Source organism: Sarcophilus harrisii, chromosome 3 (assembly GCF_902635505.1).
Source record: "Sarcophilus harrisii chromosome 3, mSarHar1.11, whole genome shotgun sequence".
NCBI lineage: Eukaryota > Metazoa > Chordata > Mammalia > Dasyuromorphia > Dasyuridae > Sarcophilus > Sarcophilus harrisii.
In genome coordinates, this window is record NC_045428.1 from 151,868,213 (window position 1) to 151,879,979 (window position 11,767).

An 11,767-nucleotide genomic window follows, 5' to 3' on the forward strand; every position below is an offset into this window, starting at 1 on the left:
ACGGGAAGACGCGCCTAAGTGAACCTGGATGCACCAATCTCGTTCCTTTCTCCGTTTGCACGCTAGTCCAATTGTGTGCTCGTAGGGGTGAAGGACGGGAAGACGTGTCTAGGCTATTGGTTAATTGAATGCAGATGCACCAATCTAGCTAGTGTGGAGGCTCCTTTTTCTCTTTGCACGCAGGTGCAGCTGTGTGCACGTAGTAGGAGGAAGGGCGGGAAGATGTGCGTAGGGAATTGGTTAATTGAATTCAGATGCACCAATCTAGCTAGCGCGAAGGTTGCTTTCTCCGTTTGCACGCTGGTCCAGTTTTGAGTTTGCAGGGGTAGAAAGCGGGAAGATGTGCCTCGGGGCTTGATTAATTGAAACCAGATGCACCCATCTAGCTAGTATGGAGGCTCCTTTTTCTCTTTGCACGCAGGTGCAGCTGTGTGCACGTAGTAGGATGAAGGGCGGGAAGATGTGCGTAGGGAATTGGGTTAATTGAATTCTGATGCACCAATCTAGCTAGCCTGAAGGTTGCTTTCTCCTTTTGCACGCTGGTCCATTTTTGAGCATGAACGGGTAGAGAGCGGGAAGATGTGCCTCAGGGATTGATTAATTGAATCCAGATGCACCCATCTAGCCAGTGTGGAGGCTCCTTTTCCCCTTTGCACGCAGGTGCAGTTGTGTGCACGTAGTAGGATGAAGGGCGGGAAGATGTGCGTAGGGAATTGGGTTAATTGAATTCTGATGCACCAATCTAGCTAGCCTGAAGGTTGCTTTCTCCTTTTGCACGCTGGTCCATTTTTGAGCATGAACGGGTAGAGAGCGGGAAGATGTGCCTCAGGGATTGATTAATTGAATCCAGATGCACCCATCTAGCTAGTGTGGAGGCTCCTTTTCCCCTTTGCACGCAGGTGCAGTTGTGTGCACGTAGTAGGATGAAGGGCGGGAAGATGTGCGTAGGGAATTGGTTAATTGAATTCAGATGCACTAACCAAACTTGTGTGGAGGTTCCTTTATACGTTTGCATGCAAGCGCAATTGTGTGCAGAGAGGGGTGAAGGGCGGAAAGACACGCCTAGGGAATTGGTTAGTTGAAACTGGATGCACTAATCCAGCTAGTGTGGAGGTTCCTTTCTACGTTTGCGAGCTGGTGCAAAAAAGTGCAGTTGAGTACTGGGGCGGATGGAGTGAAATGCCAAAAGAAACTGAGCAAGACAGATTAGAAACCAATTCAATACTTTATCAAATGGAGAGAAATACTGGGACCAATGGATCCCAGGGCTAGACGAGACTATCATCTCAAAGAGTCTAGCCCCCAGTATCGGGACAGCAAGCCTTTTAATGGAATAACAACAATGGAGAGACCCTAGGTGGGGATAAAGGGAGGTTACTGATATTCTAATGACATTAAGGAATGTCTATAAAACCTTTATCTCAACCATTAAGAGGGGATGGTCATAACCTTAAGGCAGAATTACGAAATAGGACAATTATAGGAACTGGTCACCCCATTAAAAGTGAACTTTGGCGTTACAGGAGGTCCCCTGCTTTGCTCCAATGCTTGCTTACTTGGAAAAGCATGGAGTCTACAGACAGGGCTTTGCTACCTCAAAACCCTTCCCTTCCCGAAGCTAGAACTCAGGTCTGATACCTGAATGGCATCCTGGGCGGGAGAAAAAACCTAAATCTCTCATTGGATTCAAAGAGAATGGGAAAAAGGGGGAAGGGAATGCATTTATTAAGCACCTACAGTGTGTCGGGCACTGGTGCAAACCTTTTCACGATAAAGAAGGGATGAATCTCATTTGGAGGTTGAGAAAACGCACTCCAGGAGGTCCGATGCTCAATTCTAGCACAGATATCTGAGCTCATGCTTACTGCTGCCTTCCCCAAAGTCTGAGATACATAGCACGCCCCTTCCTTGCACCCCCACCCCATAAAGGATGTTGCTTTGGATTTTAATACACACACACATATGTATTAAGAGAGATGTTTTTGTCCTGTCGTGTCTGATTTTGTGACCTTATCGACTTTTGCACATTGTGTTTTCTTGCCATTTCCTTCTCTGGCCTGTCAGAATTTTACAGATGAGGAACTGAGGCACATAAGGGGTTAAGTGACATGCCCAAGGTCACACGGCTAGTAAGTGTCCTGAGTTTGGAATGAATTCAGAACTGCCCTCTACAACATCTATCTGGCTTCGTAAGATCTATTAAAGATCGTCTAATCCAAAGCTTCTCAACCTGGAGTCCGTAAATTTTAAAAAAATATTTTGATAACAGCATTTCCTTTATTGTCGTACATTTTATTTTAAAAACATCATTCTGAGAAGGGGCTCCATAAGTTTCACTAAAGAGATCTGTGATACCCACAAAAAAGGTTAAAGATTCTAAAATCTATCATTTTGCAGATAAAAAAACCTGTTTTCTCAGAGCTGGGAGAGGCTAAATAGGCAGTCATCCAAGTAATCCATAGCAGAGAAAGATCCAGCTTGGGGGGCCATCTTACTCTCTAAACTCAAATTTGTGGTTGTTTTTTTTCTTCCCCATATCCCCATGCCTCCTAGCAGGAATGTCCTACTCTCTAAGCAAATACCTTTCCTCCTGTTTCCTGGCCCAGGTCCAACTCTCTTTTCTGTTGCATGCAGTATATAAAAAAGAACAAAATTGCCAAAACATTTTGTTACCAGACTTTTTTCCTCTTCAAATAGCACTCTGGAAAGTGACACATGATTCCAGAGTATAAATTTGGAAGCACACTGAGAAGCATTCATTAGTCTCCTTTAAGCATGTACTAATTGCCTTGATAAGTGCTTCCTTTTAAAAATTTCCTCAAAAACTTGCTAATGAAATTTCACAACAGGGAAAATTCACAGTAATCAAAAGGCAAAAAGAGTTCATTTTTTTTCTTTTATGAGACTCTCTAAGCCTGTTTCAGTTTGTAAAGGATTTGGGGCAAAACAATGAGAAAATTTTCAGCGTTTGGTAACATTTAGGAGGTTAAATGTTCTTTAACTACTTAGTAATCTCTCTCCTGAGCTTCTTGACGCTTAATTGTACATAAAATAATCCTAAATCAAAAAAATTAATAATAATGTTGCTGAAGGTTCCAAGAGAGATTGCTTTATCTGTCAAGGTTGTAAGAGCTAGTCCTTAGATAATGTACGTACAGAATGTACATAGAAAGTCCTTCTTTCACATCAGTATCATTGGACGAGATCAGAAAATCTCAAAAACAAAGATCAGAAAGCACCAAATAATCTAAAATGGTTTTTATGGGACTATGGAATGAAATAATTGCTACTTTTCTCTGGTATTTAGAACAGTGTGTGACACATAGTAGATATTTAACATTAGCACTTTAACAATTTTTTTTATCCATTTACTTATTCATTCTCTTTTTCATTCCACTTTCTTCAATTTCCTAATAAATTTATTTTCCTAGTTATGTTTGAGTTGTTTAAGATGAGTCTGTTTTCTTTGATTGATGCTGGCAACCATACCATATGTTACAAAATTGCTTTGGATAACTCATTTTTATAAGCAGCAATGAACATGATAAATAGTTGACTATATTTAAATGTCTTTATACATATATTTTTTTTTATGAATAGGCAGCTTTCAAAGAAAGATACATATTGACAATACATAAAAAAGATGCTGCGAAACACCAATAGAGAAAAGCAAATTTCAAGCAACTTTGAGGTTTTATTTATTTATTTATTTTTTATTAAATAACTTTTTATTGCCAGAACCCATGCCAGGGTAATTTTTTACAACATTATCCCTTGCACTCACTTCTGTTCCGATTTTTCCCCTCCCTCCCTCCACCCTCTTCCCAAGATGGCAAGCAGTCCTATACATGTTAAATAGATTACAGTAGATCTTGGATACATTATATGTGTGCAGAACCGAACAGTTTTCTTGTTGCTCAGGGAGAATTGGATTTAGAAGGTATAAATAACCTGGGAAGAAGAACAAAAATGCAAGCAGTTTACATTCATTTCCTAGTGTTCTTTCTTTGGGTGTAGCTGTTTCTGTCCATCCTTGATCAATTGAAACTGTTAGATCTTGTCTTTGTTGAAGAAATCCACTTCCATCAGAATACATCCTCATACAGTATCGTTGTTGAGGTATATAATGATTTCCTGGTTCTGCTCATTTCGCTCAGCATCAGTTCATGTAAGTCTCGCCAATCCTCTCTGTATTTGTCCTGCTGGTCATTTCTTACAGAACAATAATATTCCATAACATTCATATACCACAATTTACTCAACCATTCTCCAATTGATGGGCATCCATTCATTTTCCAGCTTCTGGCCACTACAAACAGGGCTGCCACAAACATTTTGGCACAAACAGGTCCCTTTCCTTTTTTTAGTATCTCTTTGGGGTATAAGCCCAGTAGAGACACTGCTGGATCAAAGGGTATGCACAATTTGATAACTTTTTGGGCATAGTTCCAAATCGCTTTCTAGAATGGCTGGATGTATTCACAATTCCACCAACAATGTATCAGTGTCCCTGTTTTCCCGCATCCCCTCCAACATTCTGTGTTATTGTTCCCTGTCATTCTAGCCAATCTGACAGGTGTGTAGTGGTATCTCAGAGTTGTCTTAATTTGCATTTCTCTGATCAATAGTGATTTGGAACACTCCTTCATATGAGTAGTAATAGTTTTAATTTCATCATCTGAAAATTGTCTGTTCATATCCTTTGACCATTTATCAATTGGAGAATGGCTTGATTTCTTATAAATTAGAGTCAATTCTCTCTATATTTTGGAAATGAGTCCTTTATCAGAACCTTTGACTGTAAAAATGTTTTCCCAGTTTATTGTTTCCCTTCTAATCTTGCCTGCATTAGTTTTGTTTGTACAAAAACTTTTCAATTTGATATAATCAAAATTTTCAATTTTGTAGTCAATAGTGATCTCTAGTTCTTCTTTGGTCATAAATTCCTTCCTCTTCCACAGGTCTGAGAGGTAAACTATCCTATGCTCTTCCAATTTATTTATGATCTCATTCTTTATGCCTAGATCATGAACCCATTTTGACCTTATCTTGGTGTACGGTGTTAAGTGTGGGTCAATGCCTAGTTTCTGCCATACTAATTTCCAATTTTCCCAGCAATTTTTGTCAAATAATGCATTCTTATCCCAAAAACTGGGGTCTTTGGGTTTGTCAAACACTAGATAATTAAAGTTATTGGCTTTTTGTCCTTTGAACCTAACCTATTCCATTGATCAACTAGTCTATTTCTTAGCATTGGCTAAGTACTAAAACTACCAGATAGTTTTAGTAACCACTGCCTTATAATATAATTTTAGATCTGGTACAGCTAGGCCACCTTCATTTGATTTTTTTTTTTTCATTAATTCCCTTGAAATTCTTGACCTTTTATTTTTCCATATGAATTTTGTTGTTATTTTTTCTAGGTCATCAAAATAGTTTTTGGGAAGTCTGATTGGTATAGCGCTAAATAAATAGATTAGTTTAGGTAACTTTGAAGTTTTAACTCATGCCTATCATGAGTTGGCAGAATTGACAAAAAAAGAAAATGGCAAGTGTTGAAGAAGCTGCAGAGGAAACAAGCACCTTAATAAATTATTGCTGGAAAAAATGAATTGGAACAACCATTCCAAAAAGTAACTTGGAATTATTCTCCAAAAGTCACTAAAATGACTGCACTCCTGTTTCTCTAGATGTTATCTCCCATTCCATAGGAACCTCTTTATCCTGAAAGCTCACCATACACATGAATTTCAAAGATGGAAGTACCATCCATCCCTTCAATTGTCTGTTATCTCCAATGGTCTCTATTTTAAGGGGGATTCCCAAGTCAGTCATTTCTTCATTTCTCTCCAAGATGTATTCCTAAATATCTAGACTTTCTTTACCATTCTTCAATCATATATCTTTATCTCTCCCCGATACTTGCTTTTCAGCTTCCTTTTTATGTTATATCCCACCATTAGAACATAAACTTCTTGACGGCAGGTATTGAATTTCTTTTTGTGTTTCCTGTCCTTAGCATAGTAAGTACTTAATAAATGCATTTTGATTTAATTTATTTTAATCCAGTATCACTTCTATTAAGCCTATAGTCCAAAGAAGTCAAAAGAAGAAGCAAAGGATCCACTTGTATAAAAATATTTAAAGTAGATCTTTTTTTTGTGTTGGCAAAGAACTGGAAGATAAGGAAATACCTATGAATGGGAGAATGGCTGAACAAATTATTTTATAGAAATGTAACAGAATACTTTTGTTGTCTAGTTGTGTCCAACTCTTCATGATTCCATGGACCAAAATGTCCATTTTTTTTTTTTTTTTTGACAAAGATACTGGAAGGTTTTTGCCATTTGCTTCTCCAACAGATTAAAGCAAACAGAGGTTGTGACAGCTATTAAATTTCTGAGGCCACATTTGAACTTAGGTCTTCTTGACTTCAGGCCCAGCGTACTAGCCACTGAATCATGGAGCTACTGGAATGGAATATATATATATATATATATATATATATATATATATATTCCCTATTACATTTGGATTAAATGCAAATACCTGTTTATCATTTAAATCCTTTCACAATCAGGATCCAATCTACCTTTCAGACTTAATATACATTACTTTACACTCTATGTTTCAGCCTTCTAGATGTTCCTCAGCTACTACTTCCATACCTTTGCAAAACCCTCCATACCTAGACTGTATTCTCTCCTCACTTCTGCTGTTTAAATTACCTAGTTTCCTTCTAAGTTCAGCTCATACAGCACTTTCCATTTTCCACAAGAGACCTTTCCTGATAGTGGCAGCTGCCAGTGACTCACTACATTATCCGTTTGTATGTGTATCAGGGACATTGGAGAATAATATCTGAGGGTAGAAGACCTCATTTCTTCTCTATGACTTGGAAAGAATGTTCCCTTTTCCTAATCCTGAGTAAAAAGCTCTGAGAGGGATGTGAGTACCAAGCTATAGATTTAAAAATATGGTAGAACTTGGTAGAAACTTGGCAGAACCACTGAAAGTCAGGAGAGCTAGCTAGCAGAAGACAGGAAAGACTCAGAACAGAACATAGAGGTAGCATAATTTGAACAGTTAATGCACTGGATTGTCTTTGCAACAGTAACAGAAGTAGCCTGAGACTGGGAAAGGCATATAGGAAGGAGGAGGAGGGGAGGAGTATAGGTGCAGGGTTAGTTTAATTGTTCTGTACTTCTCTGTTAGAAAGAATTGCTACCAGAAACGGATTTATATATACCTCCTTGCCTCCCACCCCACCTACTCACTCTTCTCTCCTTAGAGAATATAAGTAAAATCAAGTCTCTCCATTCTCTAAAGTTTACTTTTATATCTTGGATGAAGGCTCAAGATAAAAATTGGATTGTAGCCCACTTCTAGTTGCTGTATTCACTTTGTGAAATGGAAAGCCAGAAAGAAGGACAGTGATAGTTATAGACTGTTAGAAAAATGTTGTCCTGGATAGGGGTTCTAAGGTATATGAGAAAGAAACTTGAAGATTAAAAAAAAACAAACCACAAACGTATGTGTATGTGTGTCTATACACACACACATATACATATTCCATTAACTTCCTAAAGCAGAGAAAAAAATAAGCCATTTAATCTGCACCCCAAGATTCTCATAGTCACAAGCTAGTTAAAACAAAGGTGTTAGAGGAAGAGAGGCTAGCCAAACTTTCTTTAGAGAAGTAGCATTAGACAGCCTTACAAATCTAATGAACTGCTCTGTCCCTGCAGGTTAAAAGGACTCCAGTAAGAGGGGCATAAGGAAGGTCTTGATTGTATAGGAAAACAACTCAAGAAGAAGTGGTACAGATGGGAAGAGTTAAGAAAATAGTCCAGTTCTACCCATATGAGTATGGAGGCCAGAGCTGGGGAGCAGCTAGATATTCTCTTAAGTCAAATACCTACCACACCAGTTAAGATTACATATAAATTTTATACAAAAGTTTCTTAAACGGTGCAATGCAACTCCATAGGGATCATGTAACTGAATATGGAGGTAATGAAAAATTTGGCAATACAAAAAGGCATCAAATATTACATCAAGATTTAATTCTTTATGTAAAAATAAACAAGCATTTTGAAAATTTGCTTTGTCTTTAATAAATGGTAAAATTCCATGGATATCAAAGAGTTGCTTTAATATAAATTTCTTTATGATTTATTATCTTATATGCCTATTTTATATACCTATGTGCCTGGGGTCACATAAAAATTGCTTGGGTGAAAAGGGGTTGAGAATGGGAAAAGTTTAAGAAACCCTGCTTTATACATATCTCTCTGTATAAATATTATCTTCATTTTTGGGGAAAGTAATTGTTTATTTTTTGTTCTACTAAAATGTTAGATATGTAGTAGAAATTTAAGAGATTTATCTGGGTCTCTGTTTTATCCAGTCATTAGGCTATAAGTTCTTAAGAGTAAAAATTATTTTCTTTGTGTCTTTACGTACTCGGGATCCCGCACAAGGCCAGAATTCTGTGTACTGGGAGGCTTAATAAAAGTTTGTTGAATTGAGTTAAAGTGGTCATTGTTCTAGAATAAGAGAAGGTACAACCCCACCTCTAAAACAGGGAACAAAGTAGAATTCTCTCTATTCTTCTTCCCTCCTTTCCCCCTTTCCCCTCCCCCCCATCAATTACTCTGAATTTTCACCTGCCATTGTGGGATGACTTACTAATAAAGATAGAAAAACTTAGGGACATTTTGCAGAGATGAACTCAGAAATAGATTGTATGCCGGGGGTGGGGGGGAGAAGGAGGATGTTTAGTGATGTTATAGTTAACATTTGTCCCTTATGTCCTGCTTTTTTTTTTTTTTTTCTTTTTTTTTTTCTTCTGACCTCTTGGTACTCCTGGTATCTATGTCTAGCCAAATTGGGTTTCCTGCTGTCCTCCCTGAATAACACTCCAAACCCTATCTCTATGTGTTTGTCTTGGCCATTCTCCATGTTTGAATATATATATATATCTTCTTCACTTCCACCTTGTAGACTCTCTTGTATCCTTGAAAACTGCTCAAGAAGCAAAAAGCCTTTCCTGAAACCATCTTCTCAATCACTAGTACCTATACCCCATCCCATTCCCCCCCCCCCCCAAAAAAAAAAAAACCCTACCTTGTATTTATTTTATTTGAGTGGGAATTCAGGAAAATTCTGTCAAGTATATCCCTCCCTTGGGTTGAGATAGTTACATGAATCAAAAAGTAAATATCAGAAGTAATGAAGTATTCTGTTAACATTTGGAGATCTCATTATGGATGAACACTTCTCTGAATTAAAGGGAAAAATTCATGGATAAACAAAGACACTGAGGTGTGTTTATCTGTAATTCTCTGTGCTTAATGATGTGACCTGAGAAGGAATTGGAAGGATTGTAGATATCAGCCCCAACTGAACAGTAAAAAAATTTCCTGAAGCTATTCTTGCTCTTCAAAGTTCTGCTGTTATTAACTTCATTCAAGAATCCATGATGTAGATGAAAAGGGCAATACTTTTCATAGTACAGCAGACAATCTTTACTGTGGCTGGAAATGTTATAATGTGGTGGTTAACCTTAAGTTAAGATCCACTTCAGGATAAATCCTTAGACAATATAGAAACAGGCTATTTCTAAGCTCACGTATTAAGTCTTCTCTGCTTGGTAGGACCTAACAAAGCTTAGATTCCACTAGCATAGCTTTTAAGATCCCAAGCTCACTTGCAAGGCATAGTGAGACAGACAATGGAGATTTTAGCTGGGCTTCCTTTATTAAAAAAATAAAAATAATAGAAATCTCAAATTAGAGGAGGCCATAGAGATCATCTATTTCAGCTTTCTTCATAATGGAAGAATTCCCTCTACAAAACTCCCTTGAGTATCATCTGAGACAGCAAACTCGTTCTCATTCTATTTTTTAAAAGCCAGTATTACAGTGTCTGGAGTATTATTAATGCTTGAAGCCAATTCAGGCTTCAAAGCAAGATAGAATGGGAGGTGAAAGAATCAACTAAGAGATGTGAACCAGATTAAAATGTAATTGAGAAATGTTAAAAAAAATTAATAAGAATACAAGCAAAATTTTAAAAAATTACATGAGTGAATCCATTTAAGTTGGGAAAAAATTATTTTGGACATTCTACTTATCCTATCCTAAGATCAATAAGGGATTGGGGGGGAGGGGCAGAGAAGAAAGACATTCCCATTATCATTCAAATGGACTTATTGACTGATTAGCACTTTATAGCCCCTCAAACTATAGAGGTCCTCCTTAATGGGGATATTGATCAATGAGCATTTGTTAAGTATCTGTAATGTTCCAGGCACTGTAGCAAGTATTGGGGATGCAAAGACAAAAAAGAAAGAGCTCTAAAGTATCATACATTTAATCAAAGAAATATGTACCCATTAAAGTAGATTAAAAATATATGTGTATGTACATGTGTATGCTAATTTTGGAATGGAAAAGCACTAATAGTTTTGATGTGAAGTAGGATTTGAGGATGATGATGGCAGTAGATAGAATTAAAGAGAAATGCATTTTAGTCCTTATTTTTTGACTTCCCTCCTCTTGAAGCAATTAGTGGATAGAACACTGATCTTAGAGTCAGGAAAACCTGAGTTCAAATCCTACCTCAGACACTTACGAGCTGTGTGATCCTGAGAAAGCCATTTAACCTTTCTTAAATTCAGATTTCTCAAATACAAAATGAAGATAGTAACAGCATGTATTTCCTGGGATTATGATGAACATCAAGAGAAATACTTGCTAAGCACTTCATCATAGTGCCTGACACAGTAGATGTTTAATAAATGTTTGTTTCCTTCCTTTCTTCTCTCTGTGTCCCTGCACTTTTCTCTACGAGTGTAGTAGATTTCTAAAGGTTTTTCTATCCCTAAAATAGTATGTCAACAACTAATTATAACAAGGACTTATTATCACATATAAAAGATAAAATATCTTTTCAGGAATTCAGTTTATAACACTAGTCTTAACTTTAAAAACAATGAGTTAAATTCTCTTAGTAACTATTTACAGGTAATAGATTAAGAATTTCTAGATAATAGATTAATTCTCTTAACCCACTGAGATGCTATTAAGTAGGCATGAATTTAGTAAATTACTTCTTTTTATATTAAATGCCAAACCAATAGTGGGAAACCAACATAGCTTCTAAAGTTGTCTAAGATGACAATTTGGTAAACCAGTAGGAAAGACCTATAGACATCAAATTCATATTTATTTGTTCAAGGAGATATTTTCTTTTCTTTTTTCTTGGAGCAGTAGTGGTATTGGATAAGAGTGTAATTATAAGAATGTAGTGATATCAGAAAAAAAAGAATACATTAAAATATTTTAAAAATACATACAAGAGAACAGTAAGAAATTTGGAAGAAAACACAGGAAAATACTAGTGTTGGAACTAATGTGTTTAATACGTACTTAAAAACATACTTAGAAGTATATAACAGATATTTTCAATTTTTTTGTTCTCAGAACTTAGTATATTCTTGAAACTGGAGGACTCCAAAGAGCCTGTATTTATGTAAGTTACATCTACTGATAGTTCCTACATCATAAATGAAAACTGATATATTTTAAGATATTAATTTAAAAAAATCTATTATATAACATAAATAGCATTTTAATGAAAAATTTTAAAAAATTAGTGAGGAGTAGCATTGTTTTTTTTTTTTTTTTTTTTTTTTTTTGTGTGTGTGTGTGTGTGTGTGTGTGTGTGTGTTTTAGTGCCTGGCTTAATGGAGGATAGCTAG